This window comes from Dama dama, chromosome 30 (assembly GCF_033118175.1).
Source record: "Dama dama isolate Ldn47 chromosome 30, ASM3311817v1, whole genome shotgun sequence".
Taxonomy (NCBI): Eukaryota; Metazoa; Chordata; class Mammalia; order Artiodactyla; family Cervidae; genus Dama; species Dama dama.
In genome coordinates, this window is record NC_083710.1 from 18,774,834 (window position 1) to 18,801,131 (window position 26,298).

The 26,298-nt window shown below is 40.6% G+C and overlaps 1 long non-coding RNA gene across 1 annotated transcript; it reads left to right on the forward strand.

The window, feature by feature from the left end:
* Positions 1-10,934: 10,934 nt before the first annotated feature.
* Positions 10,935-16,152, forward strand: LOC133049724 (uncharacterized). Its single transcript, XR_009691433.1, has 3 exons — positions 10,935-10,993; positions 11,942-12,095; positions 16,034-16,152. It is a non-coding gene; the product is annotated as an uncharacterized LOC133049724 (long non-coding RNA).
* The last annotated feature ends 10,146 nt before the right edge of the window (positions 16,153-26,298 follow it).

Here is a 26,298-nt window from a genome sequence, read left to right on the forward strand (position 1 = left end):
GTGGACATGTAGGTTGCTAAAATGAAAATTTTAAAACATGAACTTGAGTCCCATTTTCAACAGGGAAATGGGACGAGAGCAGAACCTGAAGTCTATTGCACAGATTAAAGTGTATTTTAATCAGTATTTCAGGGACAGTCACCGCCTGATTATCTGCATATGCTTGTCCCCTGGGCAGTTTGCATTCCTCAACCATCTCAAACCTCCAGTCAACTCCATTGGGTTCCCCCATCCCCACACCACAATGTGAGGGATGGCAAATCATTTACAATTTGGTCTAGACCAAAAGAGAAAAAGTCTAGGCATGTAACTATTGAGGTGGATGTCTAAGTCTACTATACTTTTTCTACTATTTTGGAAGAATTCCGTCATTGCTTTCTTCTAATAGCAAAGATAATAAAAAGCTGACCGCTTTTGTTTCAATGAGGTCACTCAGCTCACAAACATTTATTAAGGACTTGCCTAAATTGTAAGTCATTTTTAGTGTGGAACAGAAAAGGCATGTTTGTGCCTACATACCTTATAACAGAATATTCTAGAATGATTATAATATACATTTCAGTCAACTCTATCACACTTATACAGCCAGCAGAAATATGACATAATCAGGTTATCAAAAAGTAAGAGGGGGAAAAAAGAAAAAAAAGTAATAGAGTGAGTCGTGGAGCAAGAACTTATTTAAGGGTACTGAGATCAGAATTCTTGACCAGATTCTGATCAGAATCAGGTACATACAGAATTCTTCAAAGGCTGCATGAAAATAGAAATAACACAATTCCTTGGTGCCTATAGGTGGTTGGAAAGCACCTGGGAGAGGTCTCTGGAAGAGTAAGCAGATCTTTTTGTCTCTAAGGGACCCACCTTTGTCTCTGAATTGGCTGCCTAATTTTTATTTGGGATGAGGAGAGTAGGTAGACAGGAAGTCACGTCTTCTTCAAAGAAAGAGGAAGCCCAGACATACAGAACCTAAATTCCTGAACATCATTTTCTATCATTACTGTCTTCTGCTGAAACCTAAGCTGATTTCCTAATGGCAATAACCCTGATACAGAGCTGAGTGGTCTGAATGACAGATACAGTCAGAACTATATTATGGAGAGTCTGCCATCCAAAGTACATTAGGGGGACTTCCCTGGTGGTCCAGTGGTTAAGAATCTGCCTTCCAATGCAGGGGACAAAAGTTCAATCTCTGGTCCAGAAAGATTCCACTTGCCTCGGGGGAACTAAACCCACATGCTTCAACTACTGAAGCCCCCGCACCCTAGAGCCGGTGCTCCAAAATAAGAGAAGCCACCCAGCAGGAGGCCTGCGGGCCCCAACTAGAGAATGCCCAAGTGCAGCCACGAAGACCTAGAGCGGCCAGAAAAAAAAGAGTCCGCTGTGTGTGATTATCCACTGTTCTTTATCCACTCACCTGTTTACGGACATTTAAGCTACTTATACCTCTTGGCTATTGTGAACAGTGCTGTAATGAACATGAGTATGCAAATATATCTTTGAGATCCTGCTTTGAATTCTTTTGGATATATGACCAGAAATGGGGTTGCTAGATCGTATGGCGATTCTATTTTTAATTTGTGGAGTGAGTCGCCATATTGTTTTCCATAGTAGCTCTACCTCTGATGACAAGGTATTTTTCATACATTTTTGCGCATGATTTGTTAGTAGTCAGTTCAGAAAGTTTGCATCTGAATTCGTAAATGAGATTGGCCCATTACTTTCTTTCCATAAATTGCCTTGTCTGGATTATTCCCCAAAACCAGCCTTTGGTTTTATTGATCATCTATATTTCTATTCTTTTCTACTGTTTCCTTAATTTCCATAGTTAATTTCATTATTTTCCTTTTCTACTTTGTTTAACCCTAGTTTTATGAATTGAGCATGTAGCTCAAGCTGTCTTATATTTTAAATAAATTCATTTACACATCGCATTTCATTCCAATTACTATTACCTTTCTGATTACCCCCACGTTTTGATATGTTGTTGTACATATAAAAATGTTATCATTTCCATTGCGATTTCCCCTTGAGTCCATGAGTTCTGTAGAAGAATTTTTTTTTCCAGTTTGTAACCTCCAAATTCTGTTTTATAAGTAAAGAAACTAAAGTCCTGAAAAATTAAATGTCCTGCCCAAAATTGTATCACTAATGCCTGAGCTGAAAACAAAATCTCCTGATTAAGACTCCACTTTGCTTTTCCAATTTATTAATTCATATTCTTTACTCTATCAGAAAGCTTCTTGAAATTAAGCCAACATCTGTAACTCATATTACAACTAGAATTCTACTTTTTTATTAGCCTCATCCATTATACATTTTTAAAATATTTGCCTAAGCCTTTTTCTAAATATATTTAGACAATTTTCTTACCTTCTCATCCAGCCAGGATTTTTTAATTTCTAGCCACATCATTTGGCATAGTGCTTGGCACAATGTTAGACTTTGAATAAAAAGTTTATTTAGGGAACGTTTGTTTAATGAATGTTTAAAGAGTAGTATTAGTGCCATATATGAGCTTTATTAAACATCAAATGACAAGGATGGAAGGATACTTTCCAGCTTACCATAACACAAGTCCAGTGAATTTATAATAAAGCTGAAACAAAAAACAAGAAGCCAGAATCACTGTTGAAGTGAACTACAATTCCATGGTCAAAAAAGGGACAGTAGAAATATATGAAAATATAAAAAATAAAGTATAAATGACAGTAACCAACTTTCATGAAACATCTGTGAGAAATAGATTTTATTACCTCTACTATATAAATAGGGAAATGGAGCTGCAGACAGTTTGGATGACTTGCCCAGGTGATATCGCTACAAGTGACAACTTCGCATTGGAATGCAGTTGTCTCCAGAGCCCATCCTCTTAGCAGTAAACCACAATCTTCTCCAAGTTCTTTATCTGAGCTCTTTCCTCCCAGCTGTAGCCCAGGTTCAGCCCACCTCCTTGGCTGTAATTGGGAAGTGAGAGAGAGCTCTGAAGCAAAGGGAAAGGCTCGTAGTATCAGCATCAGTCTCCAGTGAACACAAGATATTTTGTAAGAGGTTAAATATTACCACTTTTTTTAAATTTTATTTTATTTTATTTTTTGTCCTTGAGAATACTCTGGTGAGGGCCAGGGGAAGGAATTGGACAGTTCTGCTGTTAACATCAATTCAATTCAGTTCAGTCCCTCAGTCGTGTCTGACCCTTTGAGAACCCACAGCCTGCAGCACACCAGGCTTCCCTGCCCATCACCAACTCCCAGAGCTTGCTCAAACTCATGTCCATTGAGTCGGTGATGCCATCCAACCATCTCATCCTGTATCATCCCATTCTTCTTCTGCCTTCAACCTTTCCCAGCTTCGGGGTCTTTTCCAATGAGTCAGTTCTTCACATCAGGTGACCAAAGTATTGGAGTTTCAGCTTCAACATCAGTCCTTACAAAGAATATTCAGTACTGATTTCCTTTAGAATTGACTGGTTTGATCTCCTTGCAGTCCAAGGGACTCTCAAGAGTCTTCTCCAGCACCGCAGTTCAAAAGCATCAATTCTTTGGCACTCAGCTTTCCTTATGGTCCAACTCTCACATCTATACATGACTACTGGAAAAACAATAGCTTTGACTGGACAGACCTTTGTTGACAAAGTAATGTCTCACCTTTTGAATATGCTGCCTAGGTTTGTCATAGCTTTTCTTCCAAGGAACAAGTGTCTTTTAATTTCATGTCTGCAATCACCATCAGCAGTGATTTTGGAGCCCAAGAAAATAAAGTCTGTCACTGTTTCCACCTTCTCCCCATCTATTTGTCATGAAGTGCTGGGACTGGATGCCATGATCTTAGTTTTTTGAATGTTGAGTTTTAAGCCAACTTTTTCACTCTCCTCTTTCACCTTCATCAAGAGGCTCTTCAGTTTCTCTTCACTTTCTGCCATAAGGGTGGTGTCATCTGCATAACTGAGGTTGTTGATATTTCTCCTGGCAATCTTGACTCCAGCTTGTGCTTCATCCAGCCTGGCCTTTTGCATGATGTACTCTGCATAGATGTTAAATATGCAGGGTGACAACATACAGCCTTGATGTACTCTTTTCCCATTTTGGAACCAGTCAATTGTTCCACGTCAGGTTCTAACTGTTGCTTCTTGACCTGTATACGGATTTCTCAGGAGGCAGGTAAGGTGGTCTGATATTCCCATCTCTTTAAGAACTTTCTATTAACATACTGCTATTAACATACTATCCACCTTTTTTCCCTAAGTCCTCATAAAGCTCACATAGGGAATCTCATGTCAGAAGTTGCAGTGCTCTGTTAAAAATATCTTACTCAGGACTTCCCTGGTGGTTCAGTGATTAGGAATCCACCTGCCAATGCAGGAGACATGGGTTCAATCCCTAGTCCCTGAAGATCCCACAGGCATGGAGCTACTAAGCCCGTGCACCACAACTATTGAAGCCCCTGAGCCTACAGCCAGTGCTCCACAACAAGAAAAGCCACTGAAATGAGAAGTCTGTGCACTGCAACGAGAGTGGCCCCTGCTCACCACAACTAGAGAAAGCCCACGCAGCAACAAAGACCCAGCACAGCCAAAAATAAACAAATATACTAGTCAACTAAAAAAAAAAAAAGAATACCATATGCACAAATAATGAGATCCTTTTTGCATATTTTCTCTAGGCATCTTTTTAAAATGTAGGCATTTCCCTTTCATTATTTACTGTATGCGTGCTAAGTCACTTCAGTTCTGTCCAACTCTTTGTGACCCTGTGGCCTGTAGCCCACCTGGCTCCTCGGTCCTTGGGATTCTCCAGGCAAGAATCCTGGAGTGGATGCCATGCCCTCCTCCAGGAGATCCTCCCAACCCAGGGATTGAACCCACATCTCTATGTCTCTCCATTAGCAGGCAGGTTCTTTACCACTAGCACCACCTGGAAAGCCATTATTATTGAATACAACTACCTAAATTAACCTTAACCAATATAATTTGGTGCTGCACAATACCAATTATTTTCTTGATAGTATTGCAGAGGAAGGGGGACACCTTCCAGGGCCCAAAACTGGGCTCTTGTCTAACACTCAGAAATGTATTGTCCGAGGAGACACATATGCTGATGAGCAAGAGATTTCATTAGGAAGGGGCGCCCAGGTGGAGAGCAGTCAGGTAAGGGAACCCAGGAGGACCGCTCTGCCATGTGGCTTGCAGTCTCGGGTTTTATGGTGATGGGTCAGTTTCCAGGTTGTCTGTAGCCAATCATTCTGACTCAGAGTCCTTCCTGGTGGGGCATGCATCACTCAGCCAAGATGGATGCCAGAGAGAAGGATTCTGGGAGGTGATTGGGCACGTGGTGTCTCCTTTTCACCTTTCCTGAACTCTCCCTATGACCAGTGTGTTCTCTTGGCAAAACTTTATTAGACTTTGCCCTGCTTCATTCTGTACTCCAAGGCCAAATTTGCCTGTTACTCCAGGTGTTTCTTGACTTCCTACTTTTGCATTCCAGTCCCCTATAATGAAAATGACATCTCCTTTGGGTGTTAGTTCTAAAAGGTCTTGTAGGTCTTCATAGAATCATTCAACTTCAGCTTCTTCAGCATTACTGGTCAGGGCATAGACTTGGATTACTGTGATATTGAAGGGTTTGCCTTGGAAATGAACAGAGATCATTCTGTCGTTTTTGAGGTTGCATCCAAGTACTGCATTTCAGACTCTTTTGTTGACTATGATGACTACTCCATTTCTTCTAAGGGATTCTTGCCCACAGTAGTAGATATAATGGTCATCTGAGTTAACTTCACTCATTCCAGTCCATTTTAGTTTGCTGATTCCTAAAATGTTGATGTCCACTCTTGCCATCTCCTGTTTGACCACTTCCAATTTGCCTTGATTCATGGACCTAACATTCCAGGTTCCTATGCAATATTGCTCTTTACAGCATCAGACTTTACTTCCATCATCAGTCACATCCACAACTGGGTGTTGTTGCTTTGGCTCCATCTCTTCATACTTTCTGGAGTTTTTTCTCCACTGATCTCCAGTCGCATATTGAGCACCTACCGACCTGGGGAGTTCATTTTTCAGTGTTCTATCTTTTTGCCTTTTCATACTGTTCATGGAGCTCTCAAGGCAAGAACACTGAAGTGGTTTGCCATTCCCTTCTCCAGTGTACCAGGTTTTGTGAGAACTCTCCACCATGACCCATCTGTCTCGGGTGGCCCTACAGGGCATGGCTCATAGTTTCACTGAGTTAGACAAGGCTGTGGTCCATGTGATCAAATTGGTTAGTTTTCTGTGATTGTGGTTTTCAGTCTGCCTTATGATGGAGAAGGATAAAAGGCTTATGGAAGCTTCCTGATGGGGGGGACTGACTAAGGGGGAAACTGGGTCTTGTTCTGATGGATGAGGCCATGCTCAGTAAATCTTTAATCCAATTATCTGCTGATGAATGGGGCTGTGTTCCCTCCCTGATATTTCAGTTCAATTCAGTTCAGTCCCTCAGTCATGTCCGACTCTTTGCGACCCCATGAATCGCATCACGCCAGGCCTCCCTGTCTATCACCAACTCCCGGAGTTTACTCAAACTCATGTCCATCGAGTCAGTGATGCCATCCAGCCATCTCATCCTCTGTCGTCCCCTTCTCCTCCTGCCCCCAATCCCTCCCAGCATCAGGGTCTTTTCCAATGAGTCAACTCTTCGCAGGAGGTGGCCAAAGTATTGGAGTTTCAGCTTCTGCATCCGTCCTTCCAAAGAACACCCAGGGATGATCTCCTTGGTTGGATCTCCTTGCAGTCCAAGGGACTCTCAAGAGTCTTCTCCAACACCACAGTTCTAAAGCATCAATTTTTCGGCACTCAGCTTTCTTCCAGTCCAACTCTCAGATCCATACATGACCACTGGAAAAACCATAGCCTTGACTAGACAGACCTTTGTTGGCAAAGTAATGTTTCTGCTTTTTAATATGCTATCTAGGTTGGTCATAACTTTCCTTCCAAGGAGTAAGCATCTTTTAATTTCATGGCTGCAATCACCATCTGCAGTGATTTTGGAGCCCAGAAAAATAAAGTCAGTCACTGTTTCCACTGTTTCCCCATCTGTGTGCCATGAAGTGATGAGACCAGATGCCATGATCTTAGTTTTCTGAATGTTGAGCTTTAAGCCAACTTTTTCACTCTCCTCTTTCACTTTCATCAAGAGGCTCTTTAGTTCTTCTTCACTTTCTGCCATAAGGGTGGTGTCATCTGCATATCTGAGGTTATTGATATTTCTCCCAGCAATCTTAATTCCAGTTTATGCTTCCTCCAGCCCAGCATTTCTCATGATGTACTCTGCATATAAGTTAAATAAGCAGGGTGACAATATACAGCCTTGACATATTCCTTTTCTTATTTGGAACCAGTCTGCTATTCCATGTCCAGTTCTAACTGTTGCTTCCTGATCTGCATACAGGTTTCTCAAGAGGCAGGTCAGGTGGTCTGGTATTCCCATCTCCTTCAGAATTTTCCACAGTTTATTGTGATCCACACAGACAAAGGCGTTGGCATAGTCAATAAAGCAGAAATAGATGTTTTTCTGGAACTCTCTTGCTTTTTCGATGATCCATCGGATATTGGCAATTTGATCTCCGGTTCCTCTGCCTTTTCTAAAGCCAGCTTAAACATCTGGAAGTTCATGGTTCATGTATTGCTGAAGCCTGGCTTGGAGAATTTTAAGCATTGCTTTACTAGCATGTGAGATGAGTGCAACTGTGTGGTAGTTTGAGCGTTCTTTGGCATTGCCTTTCTGTGGGATTGGAATGAAAACTGACCTTTTCCAGTCCTGTGGCCACTTCTCCTTTTTCCTGGGTCCTGGTGCACAAGGTTCTATCTGTGCCCTCCAAGAGTCTGTCTCCCCAGGCCTGTGTAAGTTCTGGCAGCTCTATGGTGGAGTTAATGGTGACCTCCTCCAAGAGTGCTTATGCCATACCCAGGTCTGCTGCACCCAAAGCCCCTACCCCTGCAGCAGTCTACTGCTGACCCCTACCTCTGTAGGAGACACTCAAACACAGTTCTGTCTCAGTCTCTGTGGAGTCTCTGGGTCCTGAGGGCACAAAGTTTGAGCCCTCTGAGCATCTCTGAGCGCTTGCTCCTTGGAAGAAAAGTTATGACCAACCTAGACAGCATATTAAAAAGCAGAGACATTATGTTGCCAACAAAAATCCATCTAGTCCAAGCTATGGCTTTTCCAGTAGTCAGGTATGGATGTGACAGTTGGACTATAAAGTGAGCTGAGTGCTGAAGAACTGATGCCTTTGAACTGTGGTGTTGGAGAAGACTCATGAGAGTCCCTTGGACTGCAAGGAGATCCAACCAGTCCCTCCTGAAGGAGATCAGTCCTGGGTGTTCATTGGAAGGACTGATGCTAAAGCTGAAACTCCAGTACTTTGGTCACCTGATGTGAAGAACTGACTCATTCAAAAAGACCCTGATGCTGGGAAAGATTGAAGGCGGGAGGAGAAGGGGACGGCAGAGGATGAGATGGTTGGATGGCATCACCGACTCAATGGACATGAGTTTGAGTAGGCTCTGGGAGTTTGTGATGGACAGGGAGGCCTGGCGTGCTGCAGTCCATGGGGTTGCAAAGAGTTGGACACAACTGAGCGACTGAACTGAACTGAACTCTCCCTGTTGGTGATGGCTTGTTAGTTCCGTATTCCTTACCAGGACTTCCGGTGGTAAAATGACTCATGCAAATGGTTACGAGGATGCCTGGCCAGGGTGGGCCATTTCAGTCTGTGTTCATCCCCTAACAATAGTATTACTGAAAGCTCAGCCTCTTTGTGCATCAGAGCAAATCAATTCCTGGATACAGAGTTTTGGGTGAAGTAGAAAAGAACAGCTTTACTACTTTGCCAGGCAAAGGGAGACACATCAGGCTCCTACCTCAAAAAACTATGTGTCCCAACCTGGGAGGATTTGAGGATGGGTTTTATAACAGTGATTCATAAGTGGAGCCTCTGACAAGATTAGTGTGTGAGCAAGGCTGAAGCTGAAGCTCCACTTTGGCCACCTGATACGAAGAGCCAACTCATTGGAAAAGACCCTGATGCTGGAAAAGATTGAAGGCAGGAGGAGGAGAGGATGACAGAGGATGCAAGGGTTGGATGGCATCACTGACTCAATGGACATGAATTTGAGCAAGCTCCAGGAGATGGTGATGGACAGGGAAGCCTGTTGTGCTGCATGCAGCCCACGGGATTGCCAAGAGTTGGACATGACTGAGCGACTGAACAAGGGCTTGCACTCCCTTAATCTTGTCTCAGGTGGGGGTCTCCCAATCTTGATGAACTTCTCTAGTCCCTTTAATCTTGTCTCAGGTGGTTTCTTGGCTGCTCCTCCCCTAATTAGCAACTGTTAGAAGCTGCCCTTTGGAACTTAGGGAAAGCCATAGAGGCTGGAGTCTTGCCCACAAGAAATGGGAGAAGGAAAAGCTTCAGTGCCTGGGAGCCCCACAGGGCCCTGCTCAGTTTCAATATTTATACATTATGCCTTTGCTATCTTTTCATTATTTTATATGTTGATCAAAGTAACGTCATTCTTATTTTACTAGTTTCTAATTTTTTTCTTGAACATTTTTCCCCTTTAGGATTTGAAAATTAGTAATAGAAACGATCATTCTTTCATCTTCAACTTTTAGATTGTTTACTTTTTCCCCTTTGGCTTTGTGGTATCTCCTTGATCTCTATAATCATTATTTTTTATGCACTAGATGTGTGTGGTGATTACAAAGAATGCTTTATGACACAGAGAAAGGCTCACAATAAAATAAGATAAAATAAAGCAGGACTCAAAATTGCAAGTACAGGGATTTCCTGGTTAAGAATCCGCCTTGCAATGCAGGGCAATGTGTGTTCAATCCCTGGCTGGGGAACTAAGATCTCACATGGCTGCAGAAAAACTAAGCCTGAGTGCCACAGCTAGTGAGCTTGAGCCACAAGGAAGATCCTGTGTGTAGCAACTAAGTCCCAATGTAGCCAAATAAATAAATAAAATATTAAGAAGAATTCTAAGTACAGTGGGAACCCAGACGACTATTTAAACATTTTTTGTTTTACACTATCCCAAAATATTGACAGACATCACTCTGGGTAGTGAGATTATGAATAATTGTTGTTTTTTTTTTTTTAAAGAAAGGATTTCTGTGTATTTTTTATGTTTTCTGCAAAACATATATGTTTTATGTATTTATCTGAATCAGAGCCAAAAGTTGGAAGTGAAGCCAAAGGGATGATTTTGTTGAAGAGTTCCCACAGCTGCTAACGGTTGTCCATCCGCAAGAAGACTTCCCTTACAGCCCTGTCTTGAGGCACCTGTTTCTGGTTTTCTGGTGGGCAGCTGGTAGGTTTGTGTAGAGAGCATGAGTGTGGGAGCTTGTGTGTGTAGGGGGGCACCAGGGGGTACACAGTAATCCAAGGGAGAGGTCTGACAGTCTGATTTCTCCTGGGAGGTACCAGAGCTCTCTTAGTCTATGGTTAAAAGCAGTGCTATTTAGAATAGAATGGAAATGACATCTGGATCCACATGGAAGCTATCTGGTCCAGGTCACTGTCCATCTTAGATTCATTTTCCCAAACAAGGTTATTTGAGCAAGTTCTGGTCTTTTAAATCAGATTGGTAGTGTAATATTAGATATATTTTTCAGCCTCACTTTGCTTAATTTTCCCAAACATTAAGAGCTAAATAATAATATAATTATTTAGCAGAATATCTGCTGCTATCTCATTAAAGTGTCCTGAGGATTTAGTAATAAATGTCTCCTGTACACTTTTTTTGGCTACTTCATAGGCCACAGTAGCTCTTTATAACAAATTAAGTTGCAAAGACATATAGGTTAGAAAGAAGTGTGTGTGTGTGTGTGTGTGTGTGTGTGTGTGTGTGTGTAATATGCTTTCCTTTTTCTTTTACCTTTCCAGGCTTTATTCCATTATTCTTCCTTCTGGGAAATGAGACAGGATGACTGAAGTCCTGTCGTGTCCAAAGGTTTGTTTAATGACTGCCCCATGTGAAAATATGCAGTGTTAACTGAGAAGCATGACTGATGTGACTGTGGAGGCCCATCAGACTGACTCATTTATCAAATACTAAAGAGTTGTTTCATAGATTGGCTTTTCTAGTCATTTTTCAATAGAATTAAAGCCTGAGCAATTATAAGAAAAACAAAGAACTCTTAGGGTTGTTTTTTTTTCTTGGATAGGGTCATCTAACCATTTGGGAGCCCTGACATAATAATCTGTGATTTTCCCCCCAAGCTCATTTTTGTCACACAGAGCAAAAATATGTGAATGAACATAAAACAACAACAAATTCCCATGTCAAATAAACATAAAGGAAAGACATTTTCAAGGGACTATTTTATGAGAGTTAATATATAGAGTGCAATTCTTGTCGATTGATCATATTCCATTTTATTCAGCCTCAGGCTTCTGGTGAGCTTTTGGGTTAACAGACAGGAAATGAGATGATACAATTCTGATAATATATCATTCTTGTATGAACCACCTCATCATTATGTCTAAACTGGCAATCTCTTTAGTTGAGTTGGGCACAACTTATGGCTCCATGCACCAATTACAAGGATATAAAATTAATATAATGGTTCCTCCCTGGTGGTCCAGGGGCTAAGACTCTGTGCTTCCAATGCAGGGGGCCTAGGTGCAATTCCTAGTCAGGGAACCAGATCCCACAAGTTGGAACTAAGAGTTTTCATGCCACAGCTAAAGATCCCACATGCCACAAGGAAGATCGAAGACCCAGTGCAGCCAAATACATAAATATATATTTTTTAATAAAAAATAATATAAAATTAATGGAAGATATTTCATATGTGAGGTGGAGAAAGTAAAAAAAAGTGAAAGTGTTAGTTGCTCAGTTGTGTCTGACTCGGCAACCCCGTGGACTATATAGCTCACCAGGCTCCTCTGTCCATAGGATTTCCCAGGAAAGAATACTGGAGTGGGTTGCCATTTTCCTTCTCCACGGAATCTTCCCAACCCAGGGATCAAACCCTGGTCTCCTGCACTTCAGACAGATTCTCTACCTTCTGAGCCACTGAGGGGAGAGTAAGGACTGATGAAATAACAAGGTAATAGTTCGGGTCTACAACGTGTAGTCCTTTGCGTTTGTACTCATCACATCTGACGTTTCCACATTGCTAACATGTGTGCCTTTCATGTGTGTAGTTTGAGGAGGGAGGGATGTGGTTCTGTGCTACTGTAGGCATGGGAGGTTGCATTCTAATCACCAAGCTATGACCCAATAAAACCAGCGTCTCACACAGGATCAGGACGGAGTTCTAATTCAGCCTTCTGTCTTGAATTGCTCACCCATCAACTCAGAGCTGCTGTATCTGAGCTGTTTTGAAAGTCTGGTGTGCTCACCAGAAACTGGCAGCAAGCCATTTTCTATGGAGATGTTTGTTTGGTGTTTAAAACATGCAAAACTTAGCATCTTTGGTAAAGTAGAAGAATAACAGTTTCTTATTCATAAATAATGATACTTTTCTGGACAAAAAAAAGTCAATAAAAAACCTGGTTTGAAACTAGACTTTTTTCCAGTATGAATAAGAGTTCAATTATTTTTCTCACTCAAGCTTTGAGCTTGCGTCTCTCTTTTCAGGCAGTTTTGTGTCTCATTTCTTGTACAGATTTCTATTGCCTTCATGGCTTTCACAGAGAATTTAATCCTTGGCAGTGAAAAGAAAGAATCCCAGGGGGCAACTGGGGGGAGGTGGGAGGGACTAGCTAAGTTGAAGGAGTTCAATTTGAATTGAAAAATCCTTTAGTCATGCCAACGATGTGAAATCATCAAAGACACAAAGATCTTACCCAGTAAAAACAGAGGTAAACCTTGACCTTGCAGGAAGCACATTCTCTTTTCGTTGCTCAAAATTGTGATGTCAATCTTGCAGTAGGTTATCCTTGAAAGAGAATATTACTCTCACCTTTTAGAAACCCTTTGCTACTTTACAGTGTGATTATATGTGCTTCTAGAGAGCTTCGATGATTGAATACAAATTTGCACATCTTTTTCAGGTTTAAGCTAAAATTGTTTTCCGCAGTATCTACTGATTCAGGATGTGAAAATATATTCTCAGGGGATCTCACTCAGATCTTATTTTCCACATGTATTTTCACCTATCTTCTTCCTCGACTGTACCAGGTAGAGTTCTTTGGTTGCAAGCAACAGTAATTGCCTCTGGTAAATCTAAGCAAGAAAGGAATTTATTGGGATTTCCCTGGTGGTCCAGTGGTTAAGACTCCATGCTGCCAATGCAGGGGGCATGGGTTCGACCCCTGGGCAGGGAAGTTCCATATGCTGAGTAGCAAGGTCAAAAAAAAAAAAGGAAAGAAAGAAAGAAATTTATCGGGCAAAGTCAGAAAGCTCAAAGGGGATGAAGAGAGAAGACTGAAGATCCAGTGTCGGAAGGGACTGAACCAAGCAGCTCATGAGTCTCCGCAACATGAAAGTCTCAACAGCTGCATTTAGAAGCAATGATTCAGATTCCAAAGAGAGAGGGTTTGACTGGTTTAACTAGGGTCAACTCTTCTCTCCTTGGTTGGGGGAAGGCACCCCGCTTCTGAACAATTGTCCCACCAGATGGTATCCGAATGGGAGGATGTAATCACAAACGGTAAATGGAGGATGCTATTACTGAAAGAACATGGACTGAAAGCTAAAAGAAATAAACCCAAAATAACAACAACAGCAAAAAAAAACAAATGAGTACCATTCCCTCCCCTTTCCATTCTACTCTTTTTCTTCTCCTTATGTATGTTTTCCTCTCTTCATTTCTCCTTTATCTTCTCTGTCTTTCTTGTCTCTTCCTTTTCCTTGCCCTTTAAAACTTGTTATCTTGGCTGGAACTTTTGCCATTGCTCTTGCTTCTTTACCAGAGACCCTAACATAAAAATTGTATCACCCCCCTAAGTGGGAAGGAAATCCAATATACATATACATGTATATGTATATATCCCCTCTTTTTCTGATTTCTTAAATGAACAATGCAAAGAAGTAGAGTTAAAAGAATGGGAAGACTAGAGATGTCTTCAAGAAATTTGGACGTATCAAGGGAACATTAAAAAGTCAGGCATGATAGAGGACAGAAACAGTAAGGACCTAACAGAAGCAGAAGAAATTAAGAAGAATACACAGAACTCTACCAAAACAAAAAAAAATCTTAATGACTTGGGTAACCATGATAGTGTGGTCACTCACCTAGAGCCAGCCATCCTGGATTATGAAGTCAAATGGACCCTAGGAAGCATTACTACAAACAAAGCTAGTGGAGGTGATAGAATTCCAGCTGAGCTATTTCAAATCCTAAAAGATGATGCCATTAAAGTACTTCACTCAATATGCCAGCAAATTTGGAAAACTCAGCAGTGGCCACAGTACTAGAAAAGGTCAGTTTTCATTCCAATCCCAAAGAAGGGCAATGCCAAAGAATGTTCAAACTACTGAACAATTGTGTTCATTTCGCATGCTAATAAGGTTATGCTCAAAATCCTTCAATCTAAGTTTCAGCAATGCATGAACCAAAAACTTCCAGGTGTACAAGCTGGGTTTAGCAAAGGCAGAAGACCGGAGATCAAATAATCAACATTCGTTTGATCAAAGAAAAGGCAAGGAAATTGACAGTGTGAATCACAACAAACTGTGGGAAATTCTTAAAGAGATGGGAATACCAGACCACCTTACCTGTCTCCTGAAAAAGTTGTATGCAGGTCAAAAAGCAACAGTTAGAACCAGACGTGGAACAACAGACTAGCTCCAAATTGGGAAAAGATTACCTCAAGGCTGTATATTGTCACCCTGCTTATTTAACTTATATGCAGAGTACATCATGCAAAATGCCAGGCTGGATGAAGCACAAGCTGGAATCAAGATTGCCAGGAGAACTATCAACAACCTCAAATATGCAGATGACACTATTCTAATGGCCGAAATTGAAGAGCAACTAAAGAGCCTCTTGAAGAGGTGAAAGAGGAGAGTGAAAAAACTGGCTTAAAACTAAGCCATCATTCAAAAAACTAAGATGATGGCATCCAGTCCCATCACTTCACAGCAAATAGAAGAAGAAAAATTGGGAGCAGTGACAGATTTTGTTTTCTTGGGCTCCGAAATCATGGTGGATGGTGACTGCAGCCATGAAATTAAAAGACTCCTTGGAAGAAAAGCTTTGACAAAACTAGATACTGTGTTAAAAAATAGAAACATCACTTTGCCAACAAAGGTCTGCACAGTCAAAGCTATGTTTTTTCCACTAGTCATGTACAGATATTGAGACCTGGACCATAAAGAAGGCTGGGTATCAAAGAATAGATGCTTTTGAATTGTGGTGTTGGAGAAGACTCTTGCGAATCCCTTGGACTGCAGGAATATCAGATGAGTCAATCCTAAAGGAAGTCAGTCCTGAATTTTCAATGGAAGGACTGATGCTGATGCTCCAATGCTTTGGCCACCTGATGCGAAGAGCCACATCATTGGAAACGACCCCGATGCTGGGAAAGATTGAGGGCAAGAGAAGGGGACAACAGAGCATGAGATGATTAGATTGCCTGATGGACTCAATGAGCATGTATTTGAGCAAACTCTGAGAGATAGTGAAGGACAAGGATGCCAGGCATGCTGCAGTCCATGGGGTTGTAAAGAGTCAGACACAACATAGTGACTGAACAACAATAACAACACCTCAAGGAGGGGAACTCTTCAGCATTTTCTGTAAAAAAAATCTATAGCATCTGCCTTTAAAAATAAACTTCTCTTTACCTTCTATGGAATTTGGAAGAAAGGATAAGTGCTTCTTCAAAGATCTACTTTATTATTCTTCCACAAGTTTTCTAAGATTTTTTTTAATATATGCTGATTGCAAATGTTCTCTTTGGCCTCAGTAAATGCAGTCAAAACTAAGTGGCTGCATTTTAAAGACAAACTGGTTATACACACACACACACACACACACACACACATACATATGTAATGTGCAACATTAAAAGATTTTTTATTTATTTGGTGTGCCAGGTCTTATTTTCAGCACATGGACTCTTTAGTCGCACATGCAGTCTCAGTTGCAGCCTGTGATTATCTACTTCCCTGACGAGGGATTGAACCCAGGCCCCCTGCATTGGGAGTGCAGAGTATTAGCCACTGGATAACCAGGCAAGTTCCCAAAATGGTTATATTTTAAATTGTCTCAATAAATGTTTCTAATTATATAAGATTATCAAATTATATGACTTAAAGGACAGTATGTAAAATTATAATTATTTTTGGCCTAATTATGAATGAATTTTGCCTCAAACTGAAAAGTAATGATCTTATTGCTTCATAACAAATAGTAAAAATAATTTTTGTCTAAGCAAATAAGCTGAAGGGAGACATGTTTTTTTATTTTACTTTATATGTGATGTTACACCTATAAAAAGTTAAGTAAGTGATATTTTCCCTCATATGATGAAATAGAATATAATGCCTATCAACCTCTTCAAGGAATCAGATTTCCCTAAGAGGCATAATAGTATGAACTGAGCTCTGAGGAAACACAGAAAAGCTTCTAAATTCAGAAACAGTCAGGAGAGTTTCTTTTTTATTGCCTCTGTCCACTTTTACTGTCTGAAGTCATTATTCCTTTTTTTTTTGTCCATTTCTGGAAAGCAGGAAAAAACAGTGCTTCCTAGTAGCCCCTTAGGGAGACTTGGTTTAATTAAAGTCTGAAAAGCATATTTGAAAATGAGAAATATTAAACCAGAAATAATTTGTGAAGTGTTTTACCCCAATCTGTGTATGACATGTAGTTGGAAAAAAAGAGGGGGGGGGGTGGAGTAGAATAAGAAAAGTAAAGAAATTGGGAAAATATTAAACCTAGTGGTCAATTATCAACCACAATCAGCAATAGGAGTTCCCTGGGCACCACTCAGTGGGAAAGGGTATGAGGCCTTGTTAGCCATTAGACTGTTGTTCTGGAAAATTCAAATTAAACGTTCTTATAGACATTGTTATGGAAAAAGCACATGGTCATCACGTGTAATTGACTGAGTCCTGCAGGGACAGCAGCAAAACCATCATGAACAAAAAGCTTTTGCACCCAAGTCATGTGCAAGACGACATTCCATGCCAGTCAAGGCAAACTTATGTCACCTGCTCCATTTCTGGAAATACCTATTTCCTCTTATCCTCTTCTGTAGGAGAGGCTACAAACTATTTCTTTGAAATCTGTATCTTGTGTTATTGTCATTTCATTTTTGTTTTCTCTTTGATTTTCTCATTGTTTTCCATTCTACACTGGAAATTAAGCCTCAGAATTAATTTATCAAGCATAATATTCATTAGTGAGATTACCACTTGAGAGCAGCCCAGTTTTTCAATATACCCACCAATCTGTTAATTGAAAAGTTGGCAACCATAGTGTTTGAAGCCATTGTAGTTTTGAATCCAAGGAAGATGTCATTATCTGATGAAATTTTGGAAGCAAAACGGGTTGCTATTCCTTCCATGTTTAATCACTGGTATCCAGCGCATACTAGAGGGTCCCAGAGACTTGGTTCATGGGTACTTTTCTGGACTTGACCTTCTTGTTTTAAGAACAGTCCCATCCTGTAGTTGGCAACTTTGCCTTGGCAACATATCTTGTCCATCGTCTAAGACTCTGTTTCCATGAGATTTAGCAGGCACATATGTTTCTTTTTATTTATTTATTTTTGGCTGCACTGGATCTTCATTGCAGCATGCAGGCTCAGTAGTTATGACACACAGACTTAGTCGCCCTATGGCATGTAGGATCTTAGTTTCCTGACCAGAGATCAAACCCATATCCCCTAGATTGAAAGGCAGATTCTTAACCACAGGAACACCAGGGAAGTCCCCATGTATGTTTAAATTAACACAGATATTAATAAGCAAGAATGTATTTAGAAATTAAGGGCAGTCATGAGTTAAAATTCAGTTTATAAGAGATTATCTAAAATAGAGATTCAGTGGTGCTCTGATTGTTCCTCAGGTGTCCTAAGCAATAGTATTTGGCTTGGAAGAGAAGGCATAGGAATGATACAGAGAAGATGAAACTAAAGTGTACATTTTGGAAGTCCTTGGCTCATCTAAATGTCTTCTACTTTATCTTTCCTTCAAGCTAAGGGAATCAGAGTTTTCAAAACCTAACCTGAGAGTTTCAGATTTTTTATTTTACATGAAAATATTCTCATCTCTCACTTCCTTACCAAAAAACCTAACACAGCTGGCAAGAAACAACCTTTCACAAATTATTTACCCTTTAAGAAGAGAGAATATTCCTAGTCCATACAAATATATGCCTGATTTATCCTCATATGCCTCAGGGACATTGATAAAGTGTCAGCAAATATCAATAAAATATTGTTGGTGAAGACAATAAATGATGAAATGTTGATGAATTTGCATAAGCTTCTGGATAGTCTATCTGAATTCAACTTAGAATGATGGTTAGAAAGAAGATAATATTATGCATCTTCTTACTTTAAATCTGCAAAAGAAAGTTTCACAAAATGATTTATGCGATCATAAAATTTGAAATCTTGTGACCATTTAAAGCAATGAAGAACAATGAACAATATTCCCATATTATAATGCTGTTTATTTCCTGTATACAGCAGCAACCAAAAGTCTCTAAGAAAGTACTTAAACGTCATCAGAAATGACTTGTTGTGTTAGTGTTAGTTGCTCAGTCATGTCCGACTCATTGTGACCCCATGGACTATAGCCTGCCAGGCTCCTTTGTCCTTGGGATTCTCCAGGCAAGATTACTGGAGTGGGTTGCCATTTCTTAGTGAGTCTCATAAAAACGCAATTTTCATTTCTGTTCAAGGAACAGTTCTGTCTATGACTATGAATTTAAAAATGATTGTGAAGTGGACAGAAGAGTATGATTTACTAAAGTCAAATAGCATTATTTTCATTGGCTTAATCTTTATTTTTTTTAATGAAGTCTCTCTCTCTCTAATGAAATAATTGACTCTAATATTAATAAATTAGACTAGTTTAGAAAACTAGAAGCATTCCATTTAAATTGTGCCACAGGAAAGGGAAAAGAATCTCCCTGGTTTACAAAATAAATTGCTCCTTGATTCCCTGGAAAACATGAAGCTAGAAATAGGCAGTGTCAGGGGCAGCCAGAATCGGTTTGTCACAGAAACACAAAAATCCTGGCTTATATTTCTAGTTACAGCATTGACCTATCTCCCAAGAATCTCACCCTGCCTGACTCCCTGTCTCAATCGAATAGGGTTATTTCCACTTGTTCAGATGTAGTGGTTTAAGCTTAAGTCCTGGAAGCACCAAAACAGGAACCATGGCAACCTTGAGCAATGACAAGATTAACATGTCTCAAACAAAAATGGAGCTCCTTCTTTCAGCTTTTAGCCCCTAGAGGAAATATTTACATCTTGGATTTCCACCCTATGAATGCAAATATTGTCCAGTTATTTACAGGGTGTAATACATTTCTCTTCCATTGTTATTTCAACCAAAATAGGTTGTGGAATAGGAAAACACACAATTGCATGAGCAAGAGCAAGGAGGCAGAAACGAGTGTGGTGTGTTTCCCAAAGGATGAACACTGCAGGCCACACTTAGAATTTGCATAGAGTTTGTCTTGAAGAGTATTACAACTGGAGGCTGGAAAAGCAGATGGGAGAGATTATTCATACAAAGAGCCTTTGAATATCAGCCTGATAATGGCTAAAAAATCAGCCAAAGTTTATGCAACACACTAAGTGTAGCAATCGTAGTGCTTAGACTTCACATGGGTTATTTCATTCATAGTTCACAAGCAGGGCTGTGAATCAGTAAGTTTGTACCGTTACCATGAGAACAATTGTTGTTGTTGTGTAGTCTCTAAGTCGTTTCATGTCCAGTTCTTTTGCAACCCCATGGACTATAGCCCACCAGGCTCCTCTGTCCATGGGATTTCCCAGGCAAGAATATTGGAGCAGATTGTCATTTTCTTTTCCAGGGGATCTTCCTGACCCATGGATCGAACTCCTGCTTGGCAGGTGGATTCTTTACTACAGAGCCACCTGGGAAGCCCGTGAGAACTATTACCATCCCCTTTTCACAGAATTTGGAGAACTTAGAAAACTTGCCCAAGGTTACATAGCTGGTGAGTGGCAAAACTAGTAAGGGGAATCCAGGATTCTGACTCCATAGCCAGGAGTTTGGGTTTTATGCTATTCTGGAAAATTTTTTCCTAAGTTTTTGTTTTTGTTAAAATTGTATGTGTAGGACAAGGATCAAACTGTTCTACAAAGCTTATTATGAAAAACAATAATCTTTTCCTTGTTTCCACCATTAATTTTTTCCTCCCAGAGACAAGCCTTTTAACTTTCTGTTGTTTTTTTTTTTTTTAAATGTATTTATCTTTAAATCTAAAGATAAATAACCTTACTGGGATGCTATGGAAATAAATACCATTACTTGATTTTCCAGTATTGCTTATTATCTGTGTTTCTATTTATTATACAAGATAAGGGTTTAGCTCTTTCCCCACTTCTTGGCCTGCACTGCAAATATAAATCCTCTAAACAAATATGTCATTTGGTTAAACAATGTTTAATATTTACATTATTTTAACTAGGTAAATACTGTTTATAATTGAACCGAGTAGTTCTCAGTGACATGATTACTTTTACTTTCTTCAACAACCTCTTGGTTTTCCTGGATTTGATAATTTCTTGGTTTGTTTTTTATTTTATTGCTTAGTTTTCTGTCTCCAAATTGTTCCAAGAGGTGTAACTCTCCTTTTAATATGTTCAAACATACCAAGTGCCCAATCAATTTCTTTTTTTTTTAATTTTTAAGAAAAATTTTTGCCATGCTGGGTCTTCACTGTGTCAAGTGGGCTTGTGTTATAGAGCACAGGCTCCAGAGTGCTAAGGCTCAGTCACTGCTGAGTGAGGGCTTAGTTGCCCCATGGTTGCAAAGAGTTGGACACAACCAAGCGCACACACACATATGTGGGACCTTAGTTTCCAGACCAGAGATCAAACCTGTATCCCCTGTACTGGAAGGCAGATTCTTAAACACTGGAGCACCAGGGAAGTCCCGCCAATTAACTTCTTATTCTTGGAGCCATTTCTCCCAGACCTTTTGATCTTATTCAGTTTGGCCTGACTACTCCCTCTGTGTTCTGAGATCTCCCCTCACCATGTCCCTGAGTATTCTTTTCCCCTCTCTCTTTCCTTACATTCCTTGATTCCTGAATTTTATTTCCTCCTCTTTATTTACTTCTTTATTTAGGAGGAATATATCCTTCACTCTTTGCTGAGAAAAAATGGTTGGGAAGTGAATTTTTGGAGAACTCTCACTTCTGGAAATATCGTCCTTGCACCCTTTAGTTCGCTAGGTTTGGTTGGGAAAAGAATGCCAGGTCATTCTTTAATACCAGAAAAATATTATTTTTCTGTTAGAGTTTTGAAGGCATTGTTCCATTGCTCTCTGCTGATGCTGTTGAGAAGTCTGAAGTCAGCCTGATTTTTGATCATGTGTATGTAATCTAGCCCTCCTTCTCACCCAGGCTTTACTCCCTGTTTTCTTCAATTTCATGATGAGGTAGCTTCATGTAGATATGGATTTAACCCCTGAGCAGAACTGGGTAAACCTTTTCAATCTGGAAACTCATGACCTTTAATGCTTGGAAACTTTTTCGAATTGTTTCTTTGATATTTTCCCCTCCTCTATTTTCTCTGTTCTCTCTTTCTGAAAACCTCATTTAGGTATCAGTTCCCCCAAACTGATCTCTCTCTTTCCCTTATCTGTTTTCCATCTTTTTGTCATTTTGTTTTACTTTCTTGGAGATTTCCTTATCTTTATCTTATAAACCTCTTACCAAGTTTTTCATTTATGTTATAATTTTTGTAATTTCTAAGAGCTTCTTTTTGATCTCTGAAGTCATTTTTTTCTCCAGTAGCTTCTTTCTTGTTTCATGATTGACTTGTCTTCTGTTATCTTCCCCAAATATATTCATGATAGTTTCTAAATTTTTTCCTTCTGCCTGACTTGTTTTTATTTCCACAAATGACTTTGCTCAGATGTCTACTGATTCTTGGTTGACTGTTCTTTCTTTAGCATGGGACATTTAGAAAGGGTGACTAAGAGGCCTCTTCCATAAGTGGGCCTTGTCAATGGTGGGCTTTGGTGTTGGGCCCATCTGGATGGAAAGTTGCTTCAGGGAATGTGAGGACTGTTTCATGTGTCAATTTGCCTAGCGTATAGTGCCCAGTTGTTTGATCAAGCACTATTCTAGACATGATGTGAAGATATTTTGTAGGTGTGAGTAACATCTCACAGTTGACTTTAAAGTCATCTCAGTTGACTTTAACGGAGATTACTCTCAATCATGTGGATGGACCTCATCCAATCAGTTGAAGCCCTTAAGAGCAAAAAAACAGGTTTCCCAAGAAAAGTGATTCTTCTTCAAGATTGTAACAAAGAAATCCTGCCTCATTTTCTAGCCTGTTGACCTGCCCTATAGATGTTGGATTTTTTGGTCCCCATAATTTCATGAGTCAATTTATTAAGAAATCTCTTAATAAATATACTATAAATAATAAAAAATAAATAATAAAAATAAATAATTATCTCTTAATAAAAATAAATAAATCTCTTAATGCAAATATACCTATATCCTATTGATTCTGTGTTTCCCTGGAGATGCTTGACTGGCACAAGGAGCCCCTGTTGTCTGTATATTTAGACTTTTCCTCTTGGCTTAGTCAGATTTATTTAAAAAATTTTTTTTTTAATTTATTTTGCTGCACTGGGTCTTGTCACAGTCACAGCCCTCTTGATCTGCAGTCTTCATTGTGGCATAGGGGATCTAGTTCCCTGACCAGGGATCAAACCCAGGACCCCTGAAATGAGCAGGGAGTCTTAAGCCACTAGACCACCAGGGAGGTCCCCAGATTTCTTTAAAAAGCCTCTTGTGGTCTCTTGACTAAAAAAGATAGCCTGGGGGGTGGGGAGGAGCCAAGATGGCGTAGGAATAGGATGGGGAGACCACTTTCTCCCCTACAAATTCATCGAAAGAACATTGGAACGCTGAGCAAACTTCACAAAACAACTTCTGACCGCTAGCAGAAGACATCAGGCGCCCAGAAAAACAGCCCATCATCTTTGAAAGAAAGTAGGACAAAATATAAAAGATAAAAAGAGAGACAAAAGAGCTAGGGACAGAGACCCGTCCTGGAAAGGGAGTCATAACAGAGGAAGTTTCCAAACACCAGGAAACCCTCACACGGGTGGGTCTGGGGGAAGTTTTCGAATCTCGGAGGGCAACCTAACTGGGAGGAAAAATAAATAAAACTCACAGATTACATGCCTAAAAGCAACTGCCAGCAGAAAAGTACCCCAGACGCCCGCATCCGCCACCAGCAAGTGGGGGCGGAACAGAGAGGAGCGGGCGGCTTGCTTAGGATAAGAACCGGGCCTGAATGCCCTGAGGGAAATCGGAGGGAGCTAACATGAGATAGCAACTTAAACTGTGGGACAGCAAGAGAGAGAGAGAAAATTAACCGGCCGAACACACTGCCGGCCATTCGCAGAACAAAGGGACTGAGCAATTCCAGAGAAGAGCTAGCAGACCGGCCCATCCCCGCCAGAGGCAGGAAGCAGGGGGGAGGGGAAAGGGGCAAACTTGGCCCCAGAGACAGCACCCCTACCAAACTGCAAACAGGCTTCCAGTTTCTAACCAAAGACTTCCTGAGATTCTGGATGGTCGACATCCACCGGGAGGGTCGCGGCTAGAGGGTAGCTCCCGAGAATAGACACAAGCCGCACGCACCTGACCAGCGCGCGGAAACTGAGGCTGGGACCGTGGAGGGGAGAAGGCGCACCGCACCCGGGGAGAGGGCACCTGTCAAGCTCCTGGCTGCCTGAGCTGCTCGGGCAGGGAAGGCACAAAACTCAGGCCTAACCGAATCTGCGCTTTTGTGGAGTACCTGAAAACTGGAACCGCATGCAACACAGGGCCCGCTCCATATAGAGCAGCCGGGAGCCTGAGCAGTGTAGACGGGGAGAGCACACACCCGTGAGTGGGGCAAACCCAGTGTGGCCGGAACACGGTGAGTGCTCCCCACACACAGCGATATCTGCCTGCAGCGCCCCGCCCTCCCCGCAGCACGACTGAACCAGCTAACCTAAATAAGAGACCACCTCCGCCCGCCTGTGTCAGGGCAGAAATTAGACACTGAAGAGACCGACAAACAGAAGCCAAATAAACAAAGGGAACCGCTTCAGAAGTGACCCATGCAACAGACTAAAATTCCTGTAGGTAACACCGACTACAACGGAAGGGGCCTATAGATATCGAGAAGTGTAAACTGGAATGAGGAGATATCTGAAACTGAACTGAACCCACACTGACTGCAACAGCTCCAGAGAAATTCCTAGATATATTTTTACTTTTCTTTTTTTAATTAAAAAAAAAATTGTTTTTCTTTTCTTTTCTTTTTTTTATTTTTTCTCTTTTATTTTCTTTTAAAATTCCCTATTACTCCCCCATTACTCCTTAACTTTCATTTTCATATATGTTTACTATTTTTTTTAATTAGGAAAAAAATTTTTTTTCCTGTTTTATTTTTTTCTCTTATTTTGTTTTAAAGTCCTCTATTACTCCTCTATTAGTCCTTAATTTTCATTTTCATTTCACTAGAACCTTGCAAAAAAAAAAAAAAGGAGAAGCCATATTTTTAAAACTGAACTTCATATATATTTCTAAAATGTTTTATGTTTTTGTTTTTAATATTGTATTTTAAGAGTCTAACCTCTACTCTAGATTTTTACTCTTTGTTTTTCAGTATTTGATATCAATTTTGGACATTTAAGAATCCAATATTCAGTACCCATTTTTACTCAGGAGTGTGTTGATTACTCTCTCCCACTTTTGACTCTCCTTTTTCTCCCCCAGATCACCCCTATTTCCTCCCTCCCCCTTCTCTTCCCAATCCAATTCTGTGAATCTCTGTGGGTGCCTGGGCTACGGAGAACACTTTGGGAACAGAGAACTGCGTAGATCTCTGTCTCTCCTCTTGAGTCCCCCTTTTTCTCCTCCTGCTCATCTCTATCTCCTTCCTCCCTCTCCTCTTCTTCATGTAACTCTGTGAACCTCCCTGGGTGTCCCTCACGGTGGAGAATCTTTTCACCATTAACCTAGAAGTTTTATTATCAGTGCTGTATAGTTGGAGAAGTCTTGAGACTACTGGAAGAATAAAACTGAAATCCAAAGGCAGGAGACTTAAGCCCAAAACCTGAGAACACCAGAAAACTCCTGACTACACGGAACATTAAGTAATAAGAGACCATCCAAAAGCCTCCATGCCTACACTGAAACCAACCACCACCCAAGAGCCAGTAAGTTCCAGAGCAAGACATACCATGCAAATTCTCCAGCAACGCAGGAACATAGTCCCAAGTGTCAACATACAGGCGGCCCAAAGTCACACCTAACACATAGACCCATCTCAAAACTCATTACTGGACACTCCATTGCACTCCAGAGAGAAGAAATCCAGTTCCACGCACCAGAACACTGACACGAGGTTCCCTAACCAGGAAACCTTGACAAGCCAATCGTCCAACCCCCCCCACTGGGTGAAACCTCCACCTTAAAAAGGAACCACAGACCACCAGAATATAGAAAGCCCACTCCAGACACAGCAGTCTAAACAGGATGAAACGGCAGAGAAATGCCCAACAGGTAAAGGAATATGAAAAATGTCCACCAAGTCAAACAAAAGAAGAGGAGATAGGGAATCTACCTGAAGAAGAATTTAGAAAAATGATAATAAAAATGATCCAAAATCTTGAAAGCAAAATGGAGTTACAGAAAAATAGCCTGGAGATAAAGATTGAGAAGATGCAAGAAATGTTTAATAAGGACCTAGAAGAAATAAAAAAGAGTCAATTAAAAATGAATAATGCAATAAATGAGATCCAAACCACTCTGGAGGGAACCAAGAGTAGAATAACGGAGACCAAAGATAGGATAAGTGAGATAGAAGATAAAATGGTGGAGATAAATGAAGCACAGAGGAAAAAAGAATCAAAAGAAATGAGGACAACCTCAGGGACCTTTGGGACAATATGAAACACCCCAACATTCGAATCACAGGAGTCCCAAAAGAAGAAGACAGAAAGGCCATGAGAAAATACTTGAGAAGATAATAGCTGAAAACTTCCCTAAAATGGGGAAGGAAATAGCCACCCAAGTCCAAGAAACCCAGAGAGTCCCAAACAGGATAAACCCTAGGTGAAACACCCGA